We start from the raw sequence: 15,651 nt of genomic DNA on the forward strand, positions 1-15,651 counted from the left end.
AAACTTCCATGCAATTTACATTTCATCTCTGACTACCTTGTTTATCAGATATCACACCTTATTTGGGACTACATACACTACAGAGAGATCTAGTGGTTGAAAAATACACTGCAAGTAAACCTCACTGCAGAGAGGGGAGGACTACCACCCATATCAGTGTTTTGCCTGGATTCAATGGTAAAGATGTGAAAATAATGGATTTTCAGTTTACTGGAAATTTGAGGGTTGAGGATTGGAATCCAGAAAAAAAAAATTCCTGTCAAAGTGAAAATGGAATTTGTCTAAAATTTAGTTTCAGGATTATTTTTTTACCTGAAATCATAGATGATGGAACTAGGGGTACTGGGGATGCTGCCATGCCCCCTGGTTTGAAACAACCCAAATACACGGTTTACATCTTCAGCACCCCCACTATAAAAACTGTTCCAGCACCACTGCCTGAAACAAAATATTATTTTTACATTTTTATTTTAAAAAATTGTTTAGAAATTTCCTTCAAATTCAAAGTTATTTTGAACCAAAAAAGTTAAAGTTTTAATTAATACCCTCTGCCCCGGAACATATCACCACCCAAATGATTTGGAAAGACTGACATGAATTCACAAAATGTTTTGGTATTGCCAAGTCTGCATTTTTCTCTGAAAAATTTCACCCCACTCTCCTCTATGCTGGGCTATTTGTGGTTTCAGTGATCCTTGTGAGCAGTGGGCAGTCAGGGAAGGAGAGGATAGGTAAGGACCAGGGGACATTAAAATGTTTCATTGAAAAATATAATGCAGGCCATCCTGAATTACATTTTCATGCTCTCGCTCCTGCACTCTTTATAAAGAGGTCCTTGGGGACAGACACCAGAAGGAGAAAGTCTCAGAGCCCAGCTTCATTGAAGCCATGCTGTGAGGGAGTGATAAATAGGCCTGGAGAGGAGGCCCTCAGACCCCAGGGGAAGCTTAACAGTACCTGTGAATTCCCTAGGTGGGTAGGTGGATAGGACAACTCTGCCTCCCTCAGAAGAAGAACTGTACTGATCCTCTCCACAATAGCTAGTTGTGTAGGTTTTCCCGCAGGAGGGGATGATGGAGTCCTGATTTAGGAATTGCTACAGGCATCCCAATTTTGTTTAAGGATGGGCAAAGAGAGAAGGATGATGGCAAACTGGATGAAAAAAGAGAAGATAGAAATTAGATCTGGAAATAGGCCAAAAAAGAAGAACAAGAGTGGAAATTAAGCAAAGAGAAAAGTGGTCATCTTTAATTGGGAGGGGGAGAAACTAATGGGGTAGAGAGGATGAATACTGGTATTTTGTGGGGGTGGGTTGTTTGGGGGGAGGGTTGTGAGGAAGAGGTCCCAGATGTGCATGGCTGGGAGTTGGCACCCAGTTGTGCCTTCACTTTCAAAAAGGAAAAATGAATATTCACACACTTAACTTTGGACAATTAGGATGTGATTTTCAAAATTAGCTACATAGATGTTGGTGTGGATGAGTGACACCTACAATTACTGCAACTGCACTAGGTGGGTTATTTTGTTTGCAGATTTACCAGGAATTGACTATTGATCAATAACTGTCTATCAGTGCATGCAGTTTACCCAAATTGTGCAAGCAGATGTGATTATATTTTATAAATAAATGCATCACCTAATTTTCAAAAGGTGCTAAGCACCCAAAATTCCCATTCAGTATTGCCGAGAAGCAGTCCACATAAATCTTGCCCCAAACTGTTTATAAATTTAAATAAGACAAGACAAATGACAATATATGACATTTAGTAATCATATGTCAAAATTCTGATAATCAGGCTAAAGGAACGTGAGCTTTCACCAAAATTTAAAAATATTATTTAATATTAGGTGCTATTTGTATAAGTTACTTTTAGACTTATATCATCCTTCATTTCAAAGCACTTAAATATTATAGTGGAATTTGTTTTTCTTTACCCACTGTTGAAATCCAACCACATCTACAGCAGAGCTGAGCAGCTGCCTAACAGCCCACAGTGCTTAGAGAAGGTAATGAAGAAAATACTAGCCCACATAGATAGGCAGGATGCAACTATTCAAATTGACATTTGGTCAGAACAACTGGGCTAATGCCCTTACTCCTGCAAAAAGTGCCCAAGACTGAGTGTCATACCCTCAACTACAGTTATCGGAAATGGAGAACATCTAACTACACAACATCCCCTGAACATATTGTTGCAATAGCCACTGCCAGTGTGTCTGTGAACTCGCACCTCCTTCTCCAGCTCCTCCTCCTGCATCTGCACTCCAAGGTGCTGCTGAATGGAGGATCTAAACCCCTCCCCCAGTGACAGATGGGAGGCTGCAGGACTCCAGGCACAACACTCTGCACTGGCACCTGAGGCTGTGCACCTGCGGAACAGTGAGCCCCAGACTGTATCAGAAGGCATGGGTCCTGTCCTCAAACCCCACTCAGGGAATGTCCCTGTTTGTGCCCCCCAGACCATTTTCTGTAGCTGCCCCCACCAATTTCTGGAGGAAGGGGAGATCACAGTCAAGGACCCAGGTTGTAAACATTAAAGTTTTAATGTTCTTTGGGGTGTCTGAGCCATTCTGCTTTCTTTCACAGTTCCTTTTTAAAGAGAACATGTTCAGAGTTCTGCTACATTTACTAGTTTCAGTAAGCATCATTTTTGTCTACTTATGTGTGACCCCTTCATTTTGACTGTGATGAAATGGTAAAAAAAAAAGGTGTCCTCCCCTCCCCCCCATTCCACTTTGGGTCCCACCAGACGGTACCTTGAGTTGCATAACTCTTTGGGGCAGAAAATGGCAAGGTCCTCTCTATTTCTCCTAATCCACCCACCCCTCTAGCCAGGCCTCTCTGTCAAGGTCTATGTGAATATACCATAGTAAGCTGGAGACATGTGGAAAGTGCAAAGTGCATGGAAATAAGATAACTTTAACTGGGGAAGAGAAAGAAAAGGATTGGCAAAATTCCCTATAGGTCTGACAACACAAAACAAGAAAAGCAAAGTAACTGTGACACCACATACTGAACAGCGCTAAAACATTCCCTCCTCAACCCCCCCAACCCCTAAAACCATGACTCTTTTAAATGATGGGGTTACTCACAGACTGTAAGTGTCCTTATTCACGTACACAATCACAGCCTCCAGAAACCAGTTGTAAAAGGCCCTTCCTCCCTATTCAAATACAGTTCCAAATCTCATTAGCACCCTGGCATCATTATTTTTTCTTCAGTTTTTTCCTGACATTAGTGTTCATAAACCTGCCTTTGTGATCAACTGAGCCTTGAAGAATAATGAATAGTAGCCTTTTTAATTGATATACTCACTTGCTCTTTTCAGTGGGCAAAATACAGGGATGTGGGTACCATCAAGGGCTTCTTCACAGTTCAGAAACCACATTCTCTGGAGGCCATTGTCAGGATGCTGGGTGAGGATAGGCAGGACTCTAGTAGCAGAAGTTTGGGAGCAAGAAACCAAAGAGCTGGGGAGAGCTCCTGTCAGAGTCAAGCTCAGGGTCAAAGTCAGAGTTCAAATCAGGAGTCAAGCTGAGGGTCTGAGCTGGAGACAGCTTCAGGAATCAGGCTGATGTTCAATACCAGGTACCAAGGTCAATGACTGGGTGCTGGGGGTAAAGCAGGAGTGATCAGGACTGGGTGAAAATCAGTAAGTCAGAACTGAGGTTAATACCAGAGTTCAAAGGCAACAAAGCAGGACAGTACTCACAGCCAACTAGGAATCCACATTGCTGCCTGGACATTTCCTGGTGTGCCCCATCGGCTTATAGAGGATCAGGGTTCCAATCAGGGATCTCTAAGACAATTGTCAGTTGGTTCACTTGAGGTGGAACTTCCCATGGTGAGCAACCTCTGTGAATTATGGGTTGCAGGAATCAGTCACCTTACAGATATTGCCAGATAGCAGGGTGAGAATGTTTGTTGTCTAGTAGCCCTGCGGGTCGTAGGTTCAAGTCCTGTAGGTTCTTATACACAGCTATGATTTTTCAAAACTTTGGTGATGGCAACCACCCATAGGTAGATGAGAGCATTGATCACTTTGCAAACTTGCACCACCATGAGAATGACTTTGGATTTCTGTACCCCAAAGTGGTTTGTGACTGAATAGCTTTCTGCCATTAACAGCTTCCAGAAGGCAATAGCCACATCCTTCAGAACTGGTATGGTTCTTTGGAACTGATAATTCTCTTTGTAGAGCTCCAGGAATATCTTCTTCCTCATTCTGCAGCCATTGGTTGTCATCTCAATTTTCCAAGACAATGTGCTCTTATCTCACTGTGCTGGTTCTCCTGTTCCAGAAGTGGCAGTCCACCCAACGCCAGCAGTCTCCTGAGGCTCTGTGTCATAGAGCAACAGCAGATGAGTCACCCATCTTTGACTCATGAGAAAGGTCCAAGTCCATTCACCAAAGATTCTTGCCATTCACACACTGCAATGCACACATTTGTACCAGAAGAAGGAGCAGAATCACATTGTGGATCACTTGTTCCATGTCTTCCACTGTAGACATAGCCTATGCTGTACCTCAATGGGAGAGAGCATATGTCCATGTCCTATCTGACTGAGATTCTGAATGACTTGTTAAGCTCCAGGAAGTCCTTGCATTCCAGCACCTCTCTCCATTGACACTGTGAGATTGTCTGGTTTTGGGCACTCTACAAGAAATTACCCAAATACAGTGATGTTTTTAAGAAGACTAAGATTTATTAAAACTAGAGAGAAAATGGTAGTAAAACAAAAGAAATGGTTTATATAACTTACCTACGCTAAATACTTTATAAAATCCAGTGAGATAGGCCTCCTTGAGCTTCCAGAGAGAAGAAAATGTTACATTTCCAGAAGTCTCTCTGATCATCCCCTAATCATTGCTAACACAATATCCCACAGTTGTGCCCAGAGAAGTCTCTTTTTCATTTCACTTGGTCTGCTTTATCAAGTCCTGGGTGTTTTTGTCCATTAGCGTCTGAGTTTACATTAATATTTCCCCAAATAAATGTTTAATCAGGAGTACCAACTGGAGGAAATGTACAAGTTTTTTCCCCCCAATATAATAACTATTGTCTCTTCCTCACATTTAGGAAGCTCGCTTACCTCTGTCAGCAAGTGCAGCATTTCAAAGGTTACTGAGCTCCATTTCTTTAGACACTCATTATCAGTCAAGGTAATTGACATTGTATACTCAATGTTCTTACATATAGGAGTTGGATCACACCCTTAACCTGGATGTATCTGGGTTCCATCTTACCTGTTTACAGCTGTAGCATTGATTTGCCTCTTTTAAAATCCTTATTATTTTTCCTTTGCTATGAGGAGGGTAACTGCTGGTTGGTGGTCCCCTCCGATACACTCCCCACATGAGAACTGGGAAGCTGTCTCCCCCATCCGCTCCCCATGGGGCACCCCTTTCCCTTTCCTTGCTCCCTGTCCCCTCCCCTGTGCTAGCCCGGTGAATAGCTGGGCCCTGGAATGTGTTACTGTCAGTGGTGAGCTGGAGCCGGTTCGCACCGGTTCGCTGGAACCAGTTGTTAAATTTAGAAGCCCTTTTAGAACCGGTTGTCCCTCGTGGGACAACCGGTTCTAAAAGGGCTTCTAAATTTAACAACCAGCCAAAAGTGACACCTTAGGCGCCAACTCCATGGGTGCTCCGGGGCTGGAGCACCCACAGGGGAAATTTGGTGGGTGCAGAGCCCCCAACAGCAGCTCCCTGCCCTGCGCCTGGCCCCAGCTTACCTCCACTCCGCCTCCACCCCTGAATGTGCCACCCTGCTCTGCTTCTCCGCCCCGCCCCAGCTTCCCACGAATCAGCTGTTTGCGCGGAAAGCCCGGGGGGGGGAGGGGAGCTGAGAAGCAGGTGGAGGCTTCGCACTCAGGCCCAGGGAGGCGGAGGTTGAGCGGAGGGGAGCTGGGGTGCGGGGGCATGAGGAGGGCCGCCCGCGCCTCAGGAGGTATCCCGGGGGGCGTGCAGGGGAACCGCTCCCCACCCCAGCTCACCTCTGTCTCCCTGGGCCTGAGCGCGAAGCCACTGCCTGCTTCTCAGCCCTCCCAGGCTTCCCGCGCGAACAGCTGATTTGCGGGAAGCTGGGGCGGGTGGAGAAGCAGAGCAGGGCAACACGTTCAGTGGAGGAGGTGGAGCGGAGGTGAGCTGGGGCTGGGTGCAGGGCAGGGCAGGGAGCTACCCATGGGGGCTCAACATTACTTGCAGCAGTAAAAAGTATTTTCCTTTGGGTTTCCCATCCAAATATAAATATCAGGCCTGATCTTGCTTACTTTGTGAGTTTGAAGAAAAATAACTTCCCTCTCCTTTCCTGGGGACCACACCTTGATATAGTGGGAAGGCTTGTGTGTTCCAATGACCCTGAGAGTTATGCCAGCTGGCGTTTTAACTCTGAGTAGGGTCTCCCAAACTGGACAGGTCAAAAGGTAGGCACCAGACAAAAAGCTCAACAGTCATTCAGGTTGGGAGTTGAGTAATTGGTCAACAACCTATCCTCATTAAAAAAATATGTGATAGAAACACAACGAAGTAGCCGTTCCAGCAAACGGCATGATAGACAGGGTTAGTGGAGCCTTGTTTGTGGCCTAAGTGATGTCTGACAGTTCAGGAAGAATTCAGGTCCAGAAACAATACCTCTGGTTCTGAATGTGTAGAGTTTAAAATAGTCCTGGATTCTACTGTGAAAATCTTCAAGTATGGGAAACAGCCACTATGCAAGTTGTACATAGTGTGAAACATTTTATTGCAATTGTACGTACTCAGAAACACAGACACAGATACACACACACACACACATTCTTTCTAATCTTAACATAAACTCCTGCAGGACTATTTTTACTGTTGAACTTTGACTTCTACTGTGGATTAAATCCATTTCTCTGTGTATTGTATTCATGGTTTTAGCACTGGACCAAGAGTAAACATCCTATAGATAGATTAATAGATTTATTTGGGCATAACCTTTTGTGGGTAAAAAACCCACTTCTTCAGATACATGGAGTGAAAATTACAGATGCAAGCATAAATATACTGACACATGAAGAGAAGGGAGTCATGTGTCAGTATATTTATGCCTGCATCTGTAATTTTCAGATGCAGGCATCTGAAGAAGTGGGGTTTTTACCCACAAAAGCTTATGCCCAAATAAATCTGTTAGCCTTTAAGGTGCCACCAGACTCCTTGTTGGTTTTGTGGATACAGACTAACACAGCTACCCCTCTGATACTATAGATAGGTTGATACTGAAAAAAAAAATCTGTTCAATAATTTTAAAATACTAGCTCATTTCTAAATATGGTGAAGTTTTTGAAGGTTCTGTTTATACTAAATTTTTGTAGTACCATATTATTATTATAACAAACACCAGAGAAGTTGTTATGCTTCCATGTGTGAATGTGGTATGATAAAGGAATATAAGTAGCACACAGAGTAGATTAGACATTTATCAGTGATGTAGTCTTCATGGTACTAAAGTACAAGGACTTGTCATTAAAACAACCAAAGAGCTATGCTGCCACCTACTGGAAAAACAAAAACATCTACACTGCTTTTAAAGTGAAGTCGTAAAATATGAAATTACACATGAAGAGCAAAAAGAAATATAGATCGTATATTAAAAAGACAGCTGGACTGTTGACAAACATATTCTGGATGTGCAGTATTTAATGGGACAAATAATTATTTTGATATGTCAATGTCATTTTACACTGAATACAGAGAGTTCTATATTTGCCAGTGATCTCAGTTATTTTGTCCACTGTCATCTGGGAGTCTAGAAAAAGAATCTTTAGGATTCTGAGATCACAAGCTTCCTGATTTGAGAGTTCAAGTGAGTCATAATATCAGCAAAATGAAGGTCTAACACATCAACATCTATACCAATGTCCTTTTTTTAAAAAAAAATTATGATACATGCTTAGTCAGTTGTTCATTCATGTACATACTGATCATTCTGTCCTTTTCCAAACATATCCTAAAAGCAGGCCAATATAGAGCAGTTAAATAAATAAGCATCAGCACCTAAATATCCTACAGAGATGGCAAGAAGTTAATTGTTCTTTCAGTACTTACCTCTTATTATAGTTGCTTTTTATAGTCCTTAAAGAAGAAAAACAGGAGCTGAAAGAGGGAGTTTGTATTCTTACTATCCTGGCCATGAAAGCTATTAAGACATTTGTGTATTGTAACAGTTTTTCTCCTCTATTTGTGATAATACAATTCTGACAATGTACTTGTTCTACTGAAACCTGCCAAAGGCAAGACAAATACTTCAGGCTTAACAAATAGGAACATTTATTTTCAATCAGCCAGTTGAAAAGTACAAACCAAGATGAGAATAGTGCAACATGCATTTACAATTCTTTGAGCTACAGTGAACTTTTGTTCTCTTTACTTTACAAGGAGCATATACTTTTCTTCCAGTTATGTGCTACAAATAGCTTGACACATAGTAACGTGACAGCTATGTGTGCCTATTTGATTCCATATGGGGACAACATTTCTCTATTTGCTAGTAAAATAACAGTGTCTTGGCCCTGATATTTTGAAGTTTCTTATAAACACAGAAAAGCCATTCCCCATGATAAGATTGGTCCAAGACTCCCACTGGCATCAGTGAGAGTTATTCATACATACCAATGGGAGAGTAGAACCATCAATGTATAAGATAGATGGGCTGAGTTGAAATATTCATATTCAGATTTCTAACACCTCAATTTGTCCAGTTCCACCCATTACAGAATTTGAGGTCTTTGTTCAGATTCTGAATGCCATCTAAAATTTTGAGGGTGTTTTTATTTACAGCCACATAAAAATATTTAGCTCAGGATGTGTTTTACTCCTGAATGGTTTATTGGCCTTCAGGAAGAAAACTGCCAAAAACAATTTGTGGAGTGTTATACTGAAATTGCAGACATACACTTTGTCTCAATTTTTTAAAGATGTCCAAGTCTTAGAGGAAAACAACTCAGAAAGCTGGTTAAATAAGTTGTTGGTGCTATCTTTACCACAAGCTTACCTTTCTCATATGTCAATATGGGGGGTGGGGATTAGAACATCAAAGACATATTTAGTTAATATAATTGATATATTGCATTCTGCAGAACTTCCCCTAGAAAACAGTCTTATAAGTAGGAAAATGAATTGAAATATATTTGTTTTAATATTATGTCTTTTAGCATTAGTAGTATTTATTAAATAATATATCTTTCTAGTTTTCTATGTCTTTATTCCTATCACTCTTTCTGCTAATAGTTTTTTTTATTTACATTCCATTTCCTTTTTCCATCTTCTATCTTTGTCTCCCTTCCATTACTTTCTGTTCTTTTCTTCTATTTTCTCTCATTTTCCCTGAGGCGCCTATCTTCTGTTCGCCACCTTGAATCTTATCTTCTCTCTTTATTTCCCTTAGTCTGAGTTTTCTTCCTTATCCCTAACCCACCCCTTCCCTTGATCTCTCTCTCCTTTCCCCATCTCCACCACACTCTCGGTCATTCTCAAATGTACCAAGGCCTATTGGCTTCAACCCTAAATCTCCAATTATGGGCTCCCAGAAGGACATGATGACATTCTGGGCTAGGCAGGCCCACTCTTCAGCCCTTCACCCGTGGGAATAGGCCCCTGGCAGGAGAACAGAAACTCTGAGCCTTACTCTGCTGCTGTTTGACACATCACATAATCTAAGAATACACATGTAAGTATCACATCCTAGAGAGATCCAGATTGAATGAGAATCTGTTTGGAGAAGAATTATATTCTGGTGCACAGGAGGCGAAAATGTGCACTAGGTATTTGCCAGGAGAAGATAAGGTGCCACTTAATACTTAAAGTACAAGCAAACCAACGTAGTACTTCAGCTGCAGAGTTCTTCCAAGGGATTTTATAAAAGGCTCTAAAATGTGGCACCCTAGGCAATCACCTATCAAGCTTATAATCAAAGTTCTGTGAAACCTAGTGAAACGGGGTGCATGATTGTGAGGAGGGGTGGCTCTTACCTAAAGGTTTTTAAAATATAAAGTAAGGTTTAGGTTTGGTTCAAAGTGTGAACAATGATTCAAACTCATTTTATCCAAACTCATCCAACTAGACACTGGTTTTAGGCATTTAACTAAGGGTAAATAAGGGAAAACTGCATTTGGCATGCTAACTCCTTTGATCTACACTGGGCTACTGGGGGAAATAGGGTTATAAAATCTCATTGGAACCTCAGCACTTTCTCCGAACAAAGCTAGAATTTGTTTTTATTTATTTCATATTTAGTCCCATACAGTTAAAAAGAACCCCAAAGTAATATCAATCATTTTTTGGCTACTGTTACTTACCATATATAAGACACAAAGAAGTCCCCAGGCATATGGTTTACTCCATTTCACAATTAGACTGGATGGTTATTTCAGTGAAAATGATGCTTTGAATATCTCTCACTTGAGTTGCCAGGCAATGGGTATGTTTACAAGGGCTAAACAGAGCTACTTGCCTAAGATTGCTAAGACTCTAGGCAGCACAGTGGGTGGATACATTAGTCCTTCACCTCTGCAAGGTTTGTTTTAAATTGTTCACAAGTATTTGGTTTTTGGAAAAAAAAATTGCAAAAGTTTGAATAACCCAACACTTACTTGAAATAGCTGGATATGTGGATGCCTTCCCCCAACACCCTAGCTCCACCACAAGCTTGGCTCACTCCCTCTCCAGTAATCCCTAGTTCCAATGTATGTGCTCTGTGGTCCCTTTGTCAGTTGGGGGAGTAAGATGGTCACACTGCCTCCCATATTTGACATCAGGTCTTATTTTCATCCACAAATTGGTCATCCATTTGACTTTGTTTCCACTAAACTAGTAAATACTGGGTATACTACGGAATCCATAACCCATTGCACTGGACTGGAAATTAAATGAAGCTTTAGCCCCTTGATACCTACATTAAAACAGTTGGTAGGCCATTTGATCATTCCCAGATTTGAATACAAAATCTTAGTAATTTAGGGGGTCGGGGAGAGGAGGGGAGAGCGAGGAGAGAAACTGATAGAGAAATTATTGGTAATTAGGGATCACTGGGTATGAAGGTGTAGGTGTATGGAACAGGAAAGATACCCATGTTGAGGCATATCCCAAGACTATCAGACAGGGAAAGGAAATTATCCTAGGTAAGAGGCAATCTAGATTGGCTATGAATGTATTCAACCACCAGTGTTCAGAGATGGACTTCAGCCACAATTCGAAGTTGGGAGCTGGTCCCTAGGATATGAAGGTTCTATGAGTATGAACAGTTTCAAGGACACTAAACTGGCATTCTCCTCCATGGCAACCCAGAGTTCTCCCAGAGTAGAGCAACTGTTTAATAAATAAGTGGAGTTGGAGTCCCTTAAAGCACATTCTCCTTCCATCCTGTCTGTTAAGGGAATTTAGCACTAGAACACAATTCCAGAGGAGATCAGACTAATTCAGAGTCTGAACACTTTCAGGGCACAATGCAAGACCTTCCTACCTGACAAAATATTTCCACCAGAACTGGAATGATGATAATTATATATATGTTAAGTAATCCCCAAGGAGAAGTCAAGTATCTTTATCCATAGATAGAAGAGAAGACGACTCCTTGAAGTCCACCAGAGACTTCCTCTCCCAAATTTAATTTATCTGGAGTGTACTTAGATTCCCATTTAATTGATAGAAACACTGTAGATAAAAATTCTGAAAGATGAGCAGACCCAGCAAGGGACAATATCAAGAGGGACCATGTCTGAGTGGAGGATTTCATTGATTCCTAGGCTAGCAGGAGCCATTGTGATCATCCAGTCTGATCTCCTATATAACACAAGCAATAGAAGTCCCCAAAATAACTTCTAGAGGATATATTTTAGAAAAACATTCAACCTTGATTTTAAAATTTTCACTGATAGAGAATCCACCAAAATCCTCATTAAGTTGTTCCAATGATCAATTATCATCATTGTTAAAAATGTGCACCTTATTTTTAGTCTGAATTTCCCTTTAAATGTCCAGTCTTTGGATCATGTTATAACTTTATCTGCTAGACTGAAGACCCCATTATTAAATATTTGTTCCCCATGTAGATACTTACAGACGGTAATCAAATTACCCCTTAACCTACTCTTTTTTAAGCTAAATAGATTGAGATCCTTAAGTCTATCACTATGCCTTAGCACTTTTCTATTTCTTTAATCCAGGGGTCCCCAACATGGTGCCCTCGGGCACAATGGCACCCGCTGGGGCAGTTGTGTGCACCCACAGGACACCGCATCACCGAAATGCCGCCACCGAGCACGGCTGCCAGAGAACTGCCCGCCAAAATGCCGCCGAGAAGCGTTGCCATTTCTCGGTGGCATTTCAGCTGTGACGCTTCCTGCTGCTGCTGCTTCTCAGTGGCATTTTGGTGGCGGGGTGTCTGGCGTCTGCCACAGTCTTTTGGGAATAGGAATATGCTATTCCCACAGAAAGATTGGGGACCACTGCTTTAATCATTCTTGTGTCTCTTCTCTGAAATCTCTCCAATTTATCAACATCCTTCATGAATTGTGGGCAGCAGAACTAGACACAGTATTCAAGCAGTGGTCATATGAGTGTGAAATATAGACATAAAATAAGCTGTGTCTACTCCTACTTGAGAGTCCCTTGTTTATGCATCCAAGGATTCCATTAGCCCTTTTGACCATAGCATTGTATTGAGAGGTCATGTTCGGCTAATTGTCCACCCCCCAGATCTTTAGCAGAGTCATTGCTTCCCGGGATAGAATCTCCCAGGCCTGTAAATGTGGCCTCAGTTCTTTGTTCCTAGATGTGTACATTTACATTTAGCCATATTGAATGGTATACTGTTTTCTTGCATCCAGTTTACCGAGTGATTCAGATCAGTTGGGGTCCATGATCTGTCCTTTTCATTATTTACCACTCTGCCAATCTTTGTGTCATCTGAAAACTTTTATTAGTGATGATTTCATTTTTCTCTCTCAGGTCATTAATAAAAATGTTAAATAGCAAAAGGCCAAAAACTGATCCCTGCAGAACCCCACTACTATAAGCATACCCATTTGATGATCATTACCTACTTACAATTGCATTTTGAGACCTATCAGTTAGCTAGCTTTTAATCCATTTAATGTGTGGCATGTAAATTTTATACCATTCTAGTTTTCTAATCAAAATGTCATGTGGTACAAAGTCAAATACCATACAGACGTCTATGTATATTATACCAACTCTATTATCTTTGTCAACCAAATTTGTAATCTCAAAAAAAAGTTAGTTTGACAGGGTCTATCCTAGAAGTTACACATCAAGCTTTAGATACAAATATTGCTCATTCATGGAAAATAATTCCTTTATCTAGGAGTAGCAAAGCAGGAAGCTCTTTTAGTTATTATTGTTATTATCTATTATTTTTATTATGGTAGTGCCTACAGGTTCCAACCCAGACCAAGGCCTTATTGTGCTAGGCACTGTACACGCATATAGTAAGAGAGTCTCTGCCCCAAAGAGCTTACAATCTCAACAGACAAAGTATTATCCCCATTTCACAGATAAAATCTAAGTCAGAGCCAGGAAAGAACCTAGGTCCACGGTGCCTTAATAATAAGACCATCATTCCGATCTGAATTTTTTTTAAAAAAGGCAATCCCCAGATGGTAGAAAAATATCTTAAAAGAAAAAGAAATCAAACCCCAATTGTAGAAAACAGGCACATTCCCTGAGATATAAGTATAAGAGAATCATGCCACCACAATTTCTGCATGTATAGCATGGTATTGTTATTGTGATTATTACACAGATTACTGTACATTGTTCAGTACATTTTTTTATACAAGATACCCTTAATGAGTCTTTAACAGCTGCCCCTTAATGTAGCATATATTGGAGCTCCACAGTTTTCTTTCACATAATATTCTAGGTATGCCAGAAGCATGTGTCAGAGCAGAAAGGGCAGAGATAAACCTTGGGGAATCTGAAGAGTGACATCTGTCTGGAATTCAATTTGCCAAAGAGATGTAAAATTGCTATGTAATACAGCCAGAATCTTGGTTTAGATCCCAGTGATTTAGTGGCCTGTGTTTCAAATTAACTCTAAGTAACTTTAGTGTCAGTGTTCAGATTCAGTACAAATCCAATTCTGAAATATTTAACTCAGTGCAAATCATATTTTGAATCAAGACAATGAATATGTTTAATTAAACTGGCACTGAAAATGTAAATAATTCAGCCAGTAACACATTTACACTAAAACCATGGGAATTAAATTGTACATTTCTAATCTTTCATAATGATGAAATTCAAAATGTAATTGTGTTTTTAAAGGATTTCCTTTGCTAGGCAGCATATTCATTATGAGACAATGACTGCACATCTAATTCCACAGCAGGGAATGTGTTCAAAGATACAATATTGAATGCAGTAATAATAATAGGTTTACAGAAAAAAAATCCAATAAAGTGAAATAGAGTGCTGACTCCGAAAACATGGGGGGGGGAAAAGGAATCACCACACATTGGTATTTATAATTATGACTATATTGCATTTCAACTTATATTACACACTAATTGTTTTGATAATTAAAGTAATTTTTGGTGCACTAATTCACCATGCTGCTAGCATCATGAAGGAACCCTTGCTAGAGTAATTTACTTTGGGCCTCATCCACTGAGGTGCTGTTTGCCGAAACTCCCATTGTCTTAAGGCTTTAAATGTTACCGTTCAAATAATTCCAAAGTATATCATCAGCTGCCATATTTAATTAGAGCCTTTTTTCTTTCCTTTTCTTCATGGGCTCTTCACAGACCAAACTGAGGGGAAAATAGGCTAAATACATTTTCTAGAACTCCTAAGTGATTATCTGTATTATCATAGCACCTAGGAGTCCTAGTCATGGATCAGGACCCCATTGTGCTAGATGCTGTGCAAACACAGAACAAGACACCAATCCCTGTCCCAAAGAGCTTACAATCTAAGGAAAAGACAAAAAAAGAAAAGAGACAACAGATTAATACTGACAGACTGACAGGGAAGTGCAAGGAAACAATGAGACAATATAGATCAATAAACTGTTCCTTCTTCTAAAAAAATACACCTACCAATGGGAAAAATTATTCTCTTTACTTCTGATTTATGAACTAAGGACTCAATTGTGTTTTATTCACTGGCCCCAAGTAAGAGCAGCAGAGCAGAAACCAAGGTGGAATCCTGACTCTACTGACATCAATGGGAGTTTTGCAATCAACTGCAGTGGAGCTAGGATGTCACCCAGGATTGTGAAACTTGAATAACATTCTGGTTCCTAATCTCCTCTATCTTGGGGGACAGGGAATAGTCTCATGTCATCCCTATAAACAGGTGCAGATAACTCCCTGCTCTCCTTGGCTCAGTTCTGCTGGTTGAACTGCTAGAGGGAGGTGGAGAAACAGAATTCAACCACTTCCCATCCTGGCTGCATGTTCCCCTTCCATATTATTTGAGTAGTAGTGGCACTTCAGTCGCTTCTGTCCATGTAATGTGCATAGTCTACCCAAGAGAGTAAGGGGGTGCCTTAGGCCTTCTTGCTCTCTTGTGCATATGCTGAAGATGGCTTACACTTGAGTCATAAGGACGCAATCCTGCAAATTACTGAGCACTCGGAAACCCCACTGAAGCAAGTGTAAAAGAGCTG

This window comes from Chelonia mydas, chromosome 4, assembly GCF_015237465.2.
Source record: "Chelonia mydas isolate rCheMyd1 chromosome 4, rCheMyd1.pri.v2, whole genome shotgun sequence".
In the NCBI taxonomy this organism is placed as follows: domain Eukaryota; kingdom Metazoa; phylum Chordata; order Testudines; family Cheloniidae; genus Chelonia; species Chelonia mydas.